The following is a 13,300-nucleotide window of genomic DNA, read 5'->3' on the forward strand; positions in this document are numbered from 1 at the left end:
TTATCTTCTAGAATGTGCAAGATAAATGTGAAGTAGAATCTTATTGGTTGCTATGGGCAACATCCCATCTTAAATAGAACTCCCATCTTAGTAAATTTACCCCTGGTAGCTTGACACAACCAGAATATAGCACGATATGTTACTAAATTTTGCTGCTAACAACAAACCACTACCCACAAATATCTACAACAAATTGTAAGCATCAAAAAAAAATATGCTTGAAAAATCACATCAACCACACAAAAGAAAACCCAGATCAATACACAATAACCATAAGTCCATTGAAAAAATTTTTTACAAAAAACACATGAATCACACTTCATTAAAATACACCGACAACAATTTACTTTGGAATTAAAACACCAGAAAAAGGTAGAGACAACCTGCTAAATTGACAATACAAAGGAAAAAAACAAAACTAATTGTGATTAAAACTACATCACCAACACATTATAAGAATGAACCAACTTACAATCACAATTAGCTAGAAGACATTTCAGACAACTAAGGACAAAGCACAGATGTTAAAATTATAAATAAAAAACAATAATAAACTCACCATCCTGCCTTGGCCGATCCGAATCCCGGACATGATTCGCACCAACCTCTTCTGGCGGAATCAGAATACGCACAGGCTCCTCCCAATCCCGATAGGACGCTCGGAAGGGGTGTCCACCCCCTGTTTGGCGGGCTGATTTAGCCTCCTTCGACATCTTAGCCTTGACACAGCGCTTGATGTCGTAGAATCGCTTACGACACGTGTCCTCGGTCCGCCTCACCACACCCTCACTATTCACAGCCGCAACAACCTTCCCCCACAGAACAGTCTTCCTGCGTGACGAAACCTTTGCAGCATCATGGCCAAACAGCTGCCGATGATGCCTCATCAGCTCCCGCACCAAAGCCATATTTTCTCTGACGTCCTAGTGGATGCTGGGGACTCCGTAAGGACCATGGGGAATAGCGGGCTCCGCAGGAGACTGGGCACTCTAAAGAAAGATTTAGTACTATCTGGTGTGCACTGGCTCCTCCCTCTATGCCCCTCCTCCAGACCTCAGTTAGAATCTGTGCCCGGACAGAGCTGGGTGCTTTTAGTGAGCTCTCCTGAGCTTGCTAATAAGAAAGTATTTTAGTTAGGTTTTTTATTTTCAGAGAGCTTCTGCTGGCAACAGACTCTCTGCTACGAGGGACTGAGGGGAGAGAAGCAAACCTACTAACTGCGGCTAGGTTGCGCTTCTTAGGCTACTGGACACCATTAGCTCCAGAGGGATCGAACACAGGACCTGACCTTGTCGTCCGTTCCCAGAGCCGCGCCGCCGTCCCCCTCGCAGAGCCAGAAGACAGAAGCGGAGAAGACATCGAAATCGGCGGCAGAAGACTCCTGTCTTCACATGAGGTAGCGCACAGCACTGCAGCTGTGCGCCATTGCGCCCACACTAACCCACACACTCCGGTCACTGTAGGGTGCAGGGCGCAGGGGGGGGCGCCCTGGGCAGCAATTGTTACCTCCTGGCGAATGCTGCATATAGACAGTGGCACACTGTTATATGTATGAGCCCCCGCCATTTATTTTACAAGAAATCGCGGGACAGAAGCCCGCCGCTGAGGGGGCGGGGCCTTCTTCCTCAGCACTCACCAGCGCCATTTTCCTTCCACAGCTCCGCTGAGAGGAAGCTCCCCAGGCTCTCCCCTGCAGAATCACGGTAGAAGGGTGAAAAAGAGAGGGGGGGGCACATAAATTTAGGCGCATAAATCATAATACAGCAGCTACTGGGTAAACACTAAGTTACTGTGTAATCCCTGGGTTATATAGCGCTGGGGTGTGTGCTGGCAGACTCTCTCTCTGTCTCTCCAAAAGGCCTTGTGGGGTCCTGTCCTCATTTAGAGCTTCCCCTGTGTGTGTGGTGTGTCCTTACATAAAAGGTTAGATAAAGCTGATACCTCGGGCCAGTCAGGGTCTCAACACATGCCTGATCCTACAGCGCAGAGGCCCTCAGGGTCTCAAAAGCACCCACTATCCAAAATGGTTGACACAGATGTCGACATGGATTCTGACTCCAGTGTCGACGACGATAATGCAAAATTGCAACCAAATATGACAAAAGCTATACGTTACATGATTATAGCGATGAAGGATATTTTACACATATCAGAGGTAAACCCTGTCCCTGACAAGAGGGTTTATATGTATGGGGAGAAAAAGCGAGAGGTGACTTTTCCCCCTTCACATGAGTTAAATGAGTTATGTGAAAGAGCGTGGGATACCCCAGATAAGAAAGTCCTGATTTCCAAAAGGTTACTTATGGCATACCCTTTCCCGCCAGAGGACAGGGTGCGCTGGGAATCCTCCACTAGGGTAGATAAAGCTCTGACACGCTTATCTAAGAAGGTGGCCCTGCCGTCGCAGGATACGGCCACCCTAAAGGATCCTGCAGATAGAAAGCAGGAAAGTATCCTGAAATCTGTTTATACACATTCAGGGACTCTACTGAGGCCGGCAATTGCGTCGGCGTGGATGTGTAGTGCTGTAGCAGCGTGGACAGATAATCTGTCTGAGGAAATGGATACCTTAGACAGGGATACCATTATGCTGACCCTGGGGCATATAAAAGACACTGTCCTATATATGAGGGATGCCCAGAGGGACATTTGCCTACTGGGCTCTAGAATTAATGCAATGTCATTTTCTCTAACGTCCTAGTGGATGCTGGGGACTCCGAAAGGACCATGGGGAATAGCGGCTCCGCAGGAGACTGGGCACAAAGTAAAAAGCTTTAGGACTTCCTGGTGTGCACTGGCTCCTCCCCCTATGACCCTCCTCCAAGCCTCAGTTAGATTTTTGTGCCCGAACGAGACGGGTGCAGGCTAAGGGGCTCTCCTGAGCTGCTTAGTGTAAAAGTTTAAAGTAGGTTTCTCTGACGTCCTAGTGGATGCTGGGACTCCGTAAGGACCATGGGGAATAGCGGCTCCGCAGGAGACAGGGCACAAGAATAAAAGCTTTAGGATCAGGTGGTGTGCACTGGCTCCTCCCCCTATGACCCTCCTCCAAGCCTCAGTTAGATTTTTGTGCCCGAACGAGAAGGGTGCAGGCTAGGTGGCTCTCCTGAGCTGCTTAGAATAAAAGTGTATTTTAGGTTTTTTATTTTCAGTGAGTCCTGCTGGCAACAGGCTCACTGCATCGTGGGACTAAGGGGAGAAGAAACGGACTCACCTGCGTGCAGAGTGGATTGGGTTTCTTAGGCTACTGGACATTAGCTCCAGAGGGACGATCACAGGTTCAGCCTGGATGGGTCCCGGAGCCGCGCCGCCGGCCCCCTTACAGAGCCAGAAGAGCGAAGAGGTCCGGTGAAATCGGCGGCAGAAGACGATCCTGTCTTCAGACTAAGGTAGCGCACAGCACCGCAGCTGTGCGCCATTGCTCTCAGCACACTTCACACTCCGGTCACTGAGGGTGCAGGGCGCTGGGGGGGAGCGCCCTGAGACGCAATATAACAGATAATACCTTAGGTTGGCAAAAGAATACATCACATATAGCTCTTGGGCTATATGGATGTATTTTAACCCCTGCCATTTTTACAGAAAAGAGCGGGAGATAAGGACGTCGTGAAGGGGCGGAGCCTATCTCCTCAGCACACAAGCGCCATTTTCCCTCACAGCTCCGCTGGAAGGACGGCTCCCTGACTCTCCCCTGCAGACTTGCTACAGAATCAGGGTAAAAAAGAGAAGGGGGGGCACTATTGGCAGCTAAAAATTATATAAACAGCAGCTATAAGGGAATAACACTTATATAAGGTTATCCCTGTATATATATATAGCGCTTGGTGTGTGCTGGCAGACTCTCCCTCTGTCTCTCCAAAGGGCTTGTGGGGTCCTGTCCTCTATCAGAGCATTCCCGGTGTGTGTGCTGTGTGTCGGTACGTGTGTGTCGACATGTATGAGGAGGAAAATGATGTGGAGGCGGAGCAATTGCCTGGGTTAGTGATGTCACCCCCTAGGGTGTCGACACCTGACTGGATGATCGTATTTAAAGAATTAAGTGATAATGTCAGCACTTTGCAAAGAACGGTTGATGACATGAGACAGCCGGCAAATCAATTAGTGCCTGTCCAGGCGTCTCAGACACCGTCAGGGGCCCTAAAACGCCCGTTACCTCAGTGGGTCGACACAGACCCAGACACAGATACTGAGTCTAGTGTCGACGGTGAGGAGACAAACGTAATGTCCAGTAGGGCCACACGTTACATGATCACGGCAATGAAGGAGGCATTGAACATTTCTGACACTACAAGTACCACAAAGAAGGGTATTATGTGGGGTGTGAAAAAACTACCAATAGTTTTCCCTGAGTCAGATGAGTTAAATGAGGTGTGTGATAAAGCGTGGGTTTCCCCCGACAAAAAAATGCTAATTTCTAAAAAATTATTGGCACTATATCCTTTCCCGTCAGAGGTTAGGACGCGTTGGGAAACACCCCCTAGGGTAGATAAGGCGCTCACACGTTTATCTAAACAAGTAGCGTTACCGTCTCCTGATACGGCCACCCTCAAGGAACCAGCAGATAGAAGACTGGAAAATATTCTTAAAAGTATATACACACATACTGGTGTTATACTGCGACCAGCAATCGCTTCAGCCTGGATGTGCAGTGCTGGAGTCGCGTGGTCGGATTCCCTGACTGAAAATATTGATACCCTGGATAGGGACAATATACTGTTAACTATAGAGCATTTGAAGGATGCATTACTATATATGCGTGATGCACAGAGGGATATCTGCACCCTGGCATCAAGAGTAAGTGCTATGTCCATTTCTGCCAGAAGAGCGTTATGGACGCGACAGTGGTCAGGCGATGCGGATTCCAAACGACATATGGAAGTATTGCCGTATAAAGGGGAGGAGTTATTTGGGGCTGGTCTATCGGACCTGGTGGCCACGGCAACGGCTGGAAAATCCACCTTTTTACCCCAGGTCACTTCACATCAGCAGAAAAAGACACCGTCTTTTCAAACTCAGTCCTTTCGTTCCCATAAGTACAAGCGAGCTAAAGGCCATTCCTTCCTGCCCCGGGGCAGAGGAAGGGGAAAAAGACTGCACCATGCAGCCGCTTCCCAGGAGCAGAAGCCCTCCCCTGCTTCTGCCAAGTCTTCAGCATGACGCTGGGGCTTTACAAGCAGACTCAGACATGGTGGGGGCCCGTCTCAAGAATTTCAACGCGCAGTGGGCTCACTCGCAAGTGGACCCCTGGATTCTACAGGTAGTATCGCAGGGGTACAAACTGGAATTCGAGGCGTTTCCCCCTCGCCGGTTCCTGAAGTCTGCTCTACCAAAGTCTCCCTCCGACAGGGAGGCAGTTTTGGAAGCCATTCACAAGCTGTATTCCCAGCAGGTGATAATCAAGGTACCTCTCCTACAACAGGGAAAGGGGTATTATTCCACGCTGTTTGTGGTACCGAAGCCGGACGGCTCGGTGAGACCAATTTTAAATCTGAAATCCTTGAACACTTACATAAAGAGGTTCAAATTCAAGATGGAATCACTCAGAGCGGTGATAGCAAACCTGGAAGAAGGGGACTATATGGTGTCTCTGGACATCAAGGATGCTTATCTCCACGTCCCAATCTACCCGTCTCACCAAGGGTACCTCAGGTTTGTAGTACAAAACTGTCATTATCAGTTTCAGACGCTGCCGTTTGGGTTGTCCACGGCACCTCAGGTCTTTACCAAGGTAATGGCCAAAATGATGATTCTTCTTCGAAGAAAAGGCATCTTAATTATCCCTTACTTGGACGATCTCCTGATAAGGGCAAGGTCCAGGGAACAGTTAGAAGTCGGAGTAGCACTATCTCAGGTAGTGTTACGTCAGCACGGGTGGATCCTAAATATTCCAAAATCGCAGCTGATTCCTACGACACGTCTACTGTTCCTAGGAATGATTCTGGACACAGTCCAGAAAAAGGTGTTTCTCCCGGAGGAGAAGGCCAGGGAGTTATCCGAGCTAGTCAGGATCCTCCTAAAACCAGGCCAGGTGTCAGTGCATCAGTGCACGAGGGTCCTGGGAAAAATGGTGGCTTCTTACGAAGCGATTCCATTCGGAAGATTCCATGCAAGAACTTTTCAGTGGGATCTGCTGGACAAATGGTCCGGATTGCATCTTCAGATGCATCAGCGGATAACCCTGTCGCCAAGGACAAGGGTGTCTCTTCTGTGGTGGCTGCAGAGTGCTCATCTACTAGAGGGCCGCAGATTTGGCATTCAGGATTGGATCCTGGTGACCACGGATGCAAGCCTGAGAGGCTGGGGAGCAGTCACACAGGGAAGAAATTTCCAGGGCTTGTGGTCAAGCATGGAAGCATCTCTTCATATAAACATTCTGGAACTAAGGGCCATTTACAATGCCCTAAGTCAAGCGAAACCCCTGCTTCAGGGTCAGGCGGTATTGATCCAATCGGACAACATCACGTCAGTCGCCCACGTAAACAGACAGGGCGGCACGAGAAGCAGGAGGGCAATGGCAGAAGCTGCAAGGATTCTTCGCTGGGCGGAAAATCATGTGATAGCACTGTCAGCAGTGTTCATTCCGGGAGTGGACAACTGGGAAGCAGACTTCCTCAGCAGACACGACCTCCACCCGGGAGAGTGGGGACTTCACCCAGAAGTCTTCCACCTGATAGTAAACCGTTGGGAAGAACCAAAGGTGGACATGATGGCGTCCCGTCTAAACAAAAAACTAGACAGATATTGCGCCAGGTCAAGGGACCCTCAGGCAATAGCGGTGGACGCCCTGGTAACGCCGTGGGTGTACCAGTCAGTGTATGTGTTCCCTCCTCTGCCTCTCATACCAAAGGTACTGAGAATCATAAGAAGGAGAGGAGTAAGAACTATACTCGTGGCTCCGGATTGGCCAAGAAGGACTTGGTACCCGGAACTTCAAGAGATGCTCACGGACGAACCGTGGCATCTACCTCTGAGAAAGGACCTGCTCCAGCAGGGGCCTTGTCTGTTCCAAGACTTACCGCGGCTGCGTTTGACGGCATGGCGGTTGAACGCCGGATCCTGAGGGAAAAAGGCATTCCAGATGAAGTCATCCCTACCCTGGTCAAGGCCAGGAAGGACGTAACCGCAAAACATTATCACCGCATTTGGCGAAAATATGTTGCGTGGTGTGAGGCCAAGAAGGCCCCTACAGAGGAATTTCAACTGGGTCGTTTCCTCCATTTCCTGCAAACAGGACTATCTATGGGCCTAAAATTAGGGTCCATTAAGGTTCAAATTTCGGCCCTGTCGATTTTCTTCCAGAAAGAACTGGCTTCAATGCCTGAAGTTCAGACATTTGTAAAAGGGGTACTGCATATACAGCCTCCTTTTGTGCCTCCAGTGGCACCTTGGGATCTCAATGTTGTGTTGAGTTTTCTAAAGTCACATTGGTTTGAACCACTCACCACTGTGGACTTCAAATATCTCACATGGAAGGTGACGATGCTGTTAGCCCTGGCTTCAGCCAGGCGTGTGTCAGAATTGGCGGCTTTATCATATAAAAGTCCTTACTTAATTTTTCATTCTGACAGGGCAGAATTGAGGACTCGTCCTCAATTTCTACCTAAGGTGGTTTCTGCATTTCACATGAACCAACCTATTGTGGTACCTGCGGCTACTAGGGACTTGGAGGATTCCAAGTTGCTGGACGTAGTCAGGGCCCTGAAAATATATGTTTCCAGGACGGCTGGAGTCAGAAAATCTGACTCGCTGTTTATCCTGTATGCACCCAACAAGCTGGGTGCTCCTGCTTCTAAGCAGACGATTGCTCGTTGGATTTGTAGTACAATTTAGCTTGCACATTCTGTGGCAGGCCTGCCACAGCCAAAATCTGTAAAAGCCCATTCCACAAGGAAAGTGGGCTCATCTTGGGCGGCTGCCCGAGGGGTCTCGGCTTTACAACTTTGCCGAGCAGCTACTTGGTCAGGGGCAAACACGTTTGCTAAATTCTACAAATTTGATACCCTGGCTGAGGAGGACCTGGAGTTCTCTCATTCGGTGCTGCAGAGTCATCCGCACTCTCCCGCCCGTTTGGGAGCTTTGGTATAATCCCCATGGTCCTTTCGGAGTCCCCAGCATCCACTAGGACGTTAGAGAAAATAAGAATTTACTTACCGATAATTCTATTTCTCATAGTCCGTAGTGGATGCTGGGCGCCCATCCCAAGTGCGGATTGTCTGCAATACTTGTATATAGTTATTGTTACAAAAATTCGGGTTATTGTTGTTGTGAGCCTTCTTTTCAGAGGCTCCTTCTGTTATCATGCTGTTAACTGGGTTCAGATCACAAGTTGTACGGTGTGATTGGTGTGGCTGGTATGAGTCTTACCCGGGATTCAAAATCCTTCCTTATTGTGTACGCTCGTCCGGGCACAGTATCCTAACTGAGGCTTGGAGGAGGGTCATAGGGGGAGGAGCCAGTGCACACCAGGTAGTCCTAAAGCTTTTTACTTTTGTGCCCAGTCTCCTGCGGAGCCGCTATTCCCCATGGTCCTTTCGGAGTCCCCAGCATCCACTACGGACTATGAGAAATAGAATTATCGGTAAGTAAATTCTTATTTTCTGCCAGGAGGGTCCTGTGGACTCGGCAGTGGACAGGTGATGCCGACTCCAAAAACACATGGAGGTGTTACCTTACAAGGGTGAGGAATGGTTTGGGGACGGTCTCTCGGACCTGGTTTCCACAGCTACTGCTGGGAAGTCAAACTTTTTGCCATATATTCCCTCACAACCGAAGAAAGCACCGTATTACCAAATGCAGTCCTTTCGCGCACAAAGAAGCAAGAAGGTCAGAGGTGCTTCCTTTCTTGCTAGAGGCAGGGGCAGAGGAAAAAAGCTGCACCTTACAGCTAGTTCCCAGGAACAGAAGTCCTCCCCGGCTTCCACTAAATCCACTGCATGACGCTGGGGTTCCACAGGTGGAGCCAGGAGCGGTGGGGGGCGCGTCTCCGACATTTCAGCCACCAGTGGGTTTGCTCACAGGTGGATCCCTGGGCTATACAGATTGTGTCTCAGGGATACAAGCTGGAATTCGAGGTGATGCCCCCTCAACGTTACCTAAAATCGGCCCTGCCAGCTTCCCCCAAAAAAAGGGAAGTAGTGGTAGCGGCAATTCACAAGCTATTTCTCCAGCAAGTGGTGGTAAAGGTTCCCCTTCTTCAACAGGGGAAGAGATACTATTCCACAATGTTTGTGGTAACGAAACCGGACGGTTCGTTCAGACCTATATTAAATTTAAAGTCCCTGAACATTTATCTGAAAAGATTCAAGTTCAAAATGGAATCGCTCAGAGCGGTCATTGCAAGCCTGGAAGAGGGGGATTTTATACTGTCTCTGGACATCAAGAATGCTTACTTGCATGTCCCCATTTAACCGCCTCATCAGGAGTACCTCAGATTTGTGGTACAGGACTGTCATTACCAATTCCAGACGTTGCTGTTTGGCCTGTCCACGGCACCGAGAATATTTACCAAGGTAATGGCAGAAATGATGGTGATCCTGAGAAAGCAAGGAGTCACAGTTATCCCATACTTGGACGATCTCCTCATAAAGGCGAGGTCGAGGGAGCAGTTGCAGATCAGCGTAGCGCACTCACAGGAAGTGTTGCAACAGCATGGCTGGATTCTGAATATCCCAAAGTCGCAGCTGATTCCTACGACGCGTCTGCCCTTTCTGGGCATGATTCTGGACACAGACCAGAAGAAGGTGTTTCTCCCGACGGAGAAGGCTCAAGAGCTTGTGACTCTAGTCAGAGACCTCTTAAAACCGAAACAGGTGTCGGTGCATCACTGCACGCGAGTCCTGGGAAAGATGGTGGCATCGTACGAAGCCATTCCCTTCGGCAGGTTCCATGCGAGGATCTTTCAATGGGATCTGTTGGACAAATGGTCCGGATCGCATCTTCAGATGCATCGGCTTATCACCCTGTCCCCCAGGGCCAGGGTGTCTCTTCTGTGGTGGCTACAGAGTGCTCACCTTCTCGAGGGCCGCAGATTCGGCATACAGGACTGGGTCCTGGTGACCTCGGATGCGAGCCTCCGAGGGTGGGGGGCAGTCACTCAGGGAAGAAACCTCCAAGGGTTGTGGTCAAGTCAGGAAACTTGTCTGCACATAAATATCCTGGAACTAAGGGCCATATTCAACGCCCTGAGTCAAGCGGAGCCCCTGCTTCGCAACCAACCGGTGCTGATTCAGTCAGACAACATCACCGCGGTGGCTCATGTAAACCCCCAGGGCGGCACAAGAAGCAGAGTCGCGATGGCGGAGGCCACCAGGATTCTTCGGTGGGCGGAGAATCACGTACAAGCACTGTCAGCAGTGTTCATTCCGGGGGTGGACAACTGGGAAGCAGACTTCCTCAGCAGGCACGATCTTCACCCGGGAGAGTGGGGACTTCATCACGAAGTCTTCATTCAGATTACAAATCGATGGGAACTGCCACAGGTAGACATGATGGCGTCCCGTCTCAACAAAAAGCTGCAACGGTATTGCGCCAGGTCAAGAGACCCTCGGGCGATAGCTGTGGACGCCCTGGTAACACCGTGGGTGTTCCAGTCGGTCTATGTGTTCCCTCCTCTTCCTCTCATACCCAAGGTACTGAGAATCGTAAGAAGAAGAGGAGTGAGAACAATACTTATTGTTCCGGATTGGCCAAGAAGACCTTGGTACCCGGAATTGCAAGAAATGCTCACAGAGGACCCATGGCCTCTGCCTCTCAGACAGGACCTGTTGCAACAGGGGCCCTGCCTGTTCCAAGACTTACCGCGGCTGCGTTTGACGGCATGGCGGTTGAACGCCGGATCCTAGCGGAAAAAGGCATTCCGGAGGAAGTTATTCCTACTCTGATAAAGGCTAGGAAGGACGTGACAGCAAAGCATTATTACCGCATATGGCGAAAATATGTTGCTTGGTGTGAGGCCAGGAAGGCCCCTACAGAGGAATTCCAACTGGGCAGATTTCTGCACTTTCTACAGTCTGGAGTGACTATGGGCTTGAAGCTGGGATCCTTAAAGGTCCAGATTTCGGCCCTATCCATTTTCTTTCAAAAGGAACTGGCGTCTCTTCCTAAAGTTCAGACGTTTGTTAAGGGAGTGCTGCATATTCAGCCCCCTTTTGTGCCTCCAGTGGCACCTTGGGATCTCAACGTGGTGTTGGGTTTCCTAAAATCCCACTGGTTTGAACCACTTAAGACTGTGGAGCTAAAGTATCTCACGTGGAAGGTGGTCATGCTATTGGCATTAGTTTCGGCTAGGCGTGTGTCAGAATTGGCGGCTTTGTCATGTAAAAGACCCTATCTGGTTTTTCATATGGACAGGGCAGAATTGCGGACTCGTCCCCAATTTCTGCCAAAGGTGGTGTCATCTTTTCATTTGAACCAACCTATTGTAGTGCCTGCGGCTACTCGTGACTTGAAGGATTCCAGGTTACTAGATGTAGTCAGGGCTTTGAAGATTTATGTAGCCCGAACGGCTGGAGTCAGGAAAACTGACTCGCTGTTTATCCTATATGCCCCCAACAAGTTGGGTGCTCCTGCTTCAAAGCAAACCGCTGGATCTGTAACACGATTCAGTAGGCTCATTCTGCGACTGGATTGCCGCATCCAAAATCCGTGAAAGCCCATTCCACAAGGAAGGTGGGCTCTTCTTGGGCGGCTGCCCGAGGGGTCTCGGCATTACAGCTTTGCCGAGCTGCTACTTGGTCGGGGTCAAACACATTTGCAAAATTCTACAAGTTTGATACCCTGGCTGAGGAGGACCTTGAGTTTGCCCATTCGGTGCTGCAGAGTCATCCGCACTCTCCCGCCCGTTTGGGAGCTTTGGTATAATCCCCATGGTCCTTACGGAGTCCCCAGCATCCACTAGGACGTCAGAGAAAATAAGATTTTACTCACCGGTAAATCTATTTCTCGTAGTCCGTAGAGGATGCTGGGCGCCCGTCCCAAGTGCGGACTTTCTGCAATACGTGTACATAGTTATTGCTTAATAATGGGTTATGTTATGTTGGCATCCATTGTTGATGCCCTGTTGTTGTTCATACTGTTGACTGGATAAGTGTATCACAAGTTATACGGTGTGATTGGTGTGGCTGGTATGAGTCTTACCCGAGATTCCAAAATCCTTTCCTTATAATGTCTGCTCTTCCGGGCACAGTTTCCTTAACTGAGGTCTGGAGGAGGGGCATAGAGGGAGGAGCCAGTGCACACCAGATAGTACTAAATCTTTCTTTAGAGTGCCCAGTCTCCTGCGGAGCCCGCTATTCCCCATGGTCCTTATGGAGTCCCCAGCATCCACTACGGAGTACGAGAAATAGATTTACCGGTGAGTAAAATCTTATTTTCAGCGTAGCTGAATTTAACATTGCGGCCCGTCTTTGTAGTGGTGCGTGGCTGCGGAGCCACAGCACCATCACTTTAACTATTACTGGAGGCCGCAGCAGCAACCGCCCCCTCCTCCTCACTAACCTCCTCCACCTCACTCACCTCCTCCCTCTATGACAATAGACCTTAAAAAAAAACAAAGACAAAAAACTAGACAGACTTTTAAATAACTACACAACAAGTATGACAAGACTACTTACACACACAGTACAGCACTCAACAATCGCAAATAACCTCCTCAAAACCGCCAAAAACTCCAAACAACTCACCAACTCCTAACACACCTTCCTCTCACCTCTCCACTGTTATGATTCCTGTACTCCAGACCGGAGGAGATCTTATGGCAGAGGTCTGAGTACAGGGAAAATAAGCTGGTTGTGGGAGCAGGAGAGCCTAGTAACCCCTGGCACCCTAACTCCGTTGTCTCGCCCGTGTTATCAGAAATCCCCTGCGAGACTATGGTTGCTTGAGCCCATGGCAGCCGCGTTCGAAGGGCGGATTATGTCTGCCCAACCCTGATGCCCCCGCAGGTCTTAAAGGGAGACAAGGGGAAGTCCGAGACAGGGTGATAACAAGGGGCCCTCTGACTAAGCAACCAGGCCAGGGGTTACAAGCTAACTAACTTAAACCAAAGGTATGTGCGGACTAGCCGCCAGGGAAAAGGACAACCAAAGATCCCCTGATCCGTTACTCCTATCCAGCACCGCTGGATACCAGAGTGGATCTGTGGGAGTGGAATCCTCCGCAAAAGCTCCAGAACACAAGTAAACTAAATAATAAACAGTAAGCGGACAAGCCGCAACACACGGCTGAGCCGCGACTCACGAACACCACAAGATGTTAAAGGTGCTCGGTCAGACTCCAGGAACAGATGACAAACTTCCGAGTACAG

General features: G+C 49.7%; 1 protein-coding gene across 3 annotated transcripts in view; it reads left to right on the forward strand.

The window, feature by feature from the left end:
* AUH (AU RNA binding methylglutaconyl-CoA hydratase) overlaps positions 1-13,300 on the forward strand; it is a 625,046-nt gene that overhangs the window by 323,468 nt on the left and 288,278 nt on the right. The gene's annotated exons all lie outside the window — the stretch shown is intronic.

The sequence above is a fragment of the Pseudophryne corroboree genome, chromosome 1 (genome assembly GCF_028390025.1).
Source record: "Pseudophryne corroboree isolate aPseCor3 chromosome 1, aPseCor3.hap2, whole genome shotgun sequence".
NCBI classification, from domain to species: domain Eukaryota; kingdom Metazoa; phylum Chordata; class Amphibia; order Anura; family Myobatrachidae; genus Pseudophryne; species Pseudophryne corroboree.